Consider the following 1,927-nt stretch of genomic DNA (forward strand, 5'->3'; position numbering starts at 1 on the left):
GTTCATGTTGCTGCGGTCTGCAGTCTGGACGTTAGATGTCGCTGAAAATTACACACTGTAGCTTTAAATACAGGAACAACCATATATTTCTTATTCTGGCTGCAAGAATTGCAAATCAGATTTGGGCATGTTCACAGCTTTTTCAACTTCAACTACTCCATTTTCAAAATTATATCAATCATGCCAGAGGAAATAAAGCCCAATAAAGTGTTCCACTTTGCTTCCACCTTGGAAACAGATCTATATTTTTATATTCAAAGAAATCTTCTGTGTCAGCTCACTGAACACCATTTCCATGATTTTTTTGGTGGGTGGCTGCCAGGTATTTATACTATCTTGCATATAGACAGCCACTTGGCATTCTAGGCTGTCCCTGTAGCTGTACAGAATTTATTTTAATGCAAATTAGTATGAGTGAAGGAGAAGTTTATGGAAACATGTTCACACCATTTCAAACTACATTTTTTATTGTTTACTCAAAGCTTACAGATCAAAACTGTGCTGTTTTGTAGATAGAAACCAGGTGGCAAATGGCTGCACCTAGAATTTCTGTCCATAAAAGTTATGAACAGTACCAGCTTCAGAAGGCAGCCCTGCGAGAATCCAACATGCACTGGTAGTTAAACATCCATCCGTCCATCCATGTGTTTTAGTTCTTCTAATGGAGTGCTTCAGCCAGTCACTGCGTTTCTGCAAGTTGTGTTTTTGTAGTTCTTATTCAGAAGGCTGCAGGCCTAATTTGACAAGCAGCATCCATGTGCCATTGCAATGTGTAAGGACATCCAGAACACTATACCAAACAGAAGTTGTCATTGGACCAGATTCTTTAAAAAAAAAAAAAAAACACTGATTAGTCAGCTTCTTCATTTAAATTACAATAAATTGCCCTCCTCTGTGTTGTCTTATCTTTATTTTGTACCAGATCAGCAATTTAAACATTCACGTCTTTGACTTGACTCTTCACTTTCCAACAACTGTCTTGGCTCACTCCATCCTCCAGACGACAATTTCACTAGTCACGTTTAAATTAATTATTACCCCAAATATTTAAAGCAATTTATTCAGTCTTAGCCATTCCATTAAAACGCTTGTTGCTCAACAAGCAGGGAAATTGATAGGTTCTCTTAAAGCACCCTTTGAGTGGAACAATGTCCCATCATCTTTCTCCTCCATAACCTCATTTTATGAGTTTAGAATTACCCGTTTCAATTACAAAGTATATGCAGCTGTTTTAGATGCTTTAATAACAATGTTGCTCAATTGGAGTAGATGAGAGCCTTTAGTGTTTGAAAGTTTGTCCAATTGGTCGCTTGTTTGGTTCTATTATAGATTTTGTTTATATGACTGTTTTTGTCATACATGCTACAGCATCCATCTTGTAAATCTGTTGGTTTGTATTAGGACCCCTTGAAAATATAAGTTTAATCTCAAGCGGCTTATGCTTTGAAATAAGGACAATTATGTTGGAGTTTGAGAGGTTTTTCTTTCACCCTATATTTTTTATTTATCAATGTCGAGGTCACAATATGTTTCAGTCAAATGTTCCCCAGAAATTTACACACAGGTATGGGAGCACAAATAACAAGAAAACAATTGTAGATTAGATGGCACACGTATGGACTTATGCAATGAACATGGACATCATGTAAGAATGAAGATGGCCAACACTGTCTGAACTACCACAGACTTATTTCAAACCCAGTGCCAAAAAGAGAAACCCCGATCTTACGACCAAAGGAGAAACCGATTCCCAACACTTTTACTTCCACTCCCGTCAGACCAACTTCAACCCCAGTATCGACTCCTAGACCAACTTTGGCTTTTATTGGACCAGCAGAGGCAGAGGCACTTGCGATTTCTGCTGTAGCCATAGCTCTGGCTTTCAAGGTTCCTGCAGATACGCCGGCTCCTGCGCTGGCATTGGGCC

This window comes from Cyprinodon variegatus, unplaced genomic scaffold, assembly GCF_000732505.1.
Source record: "Cyprinodon variegatus isolate N-32 unplaced genomic scaffold, C_variegatus-1.0 Scaffold228, whole genome shotgun sequence".
NCBI lineage: Eukaryota > Metazoa > Chordata > Actinopteri > Cyprinodontiformes > Cyprinodontidae > Cyprinodon > Cyprinodon variegatus.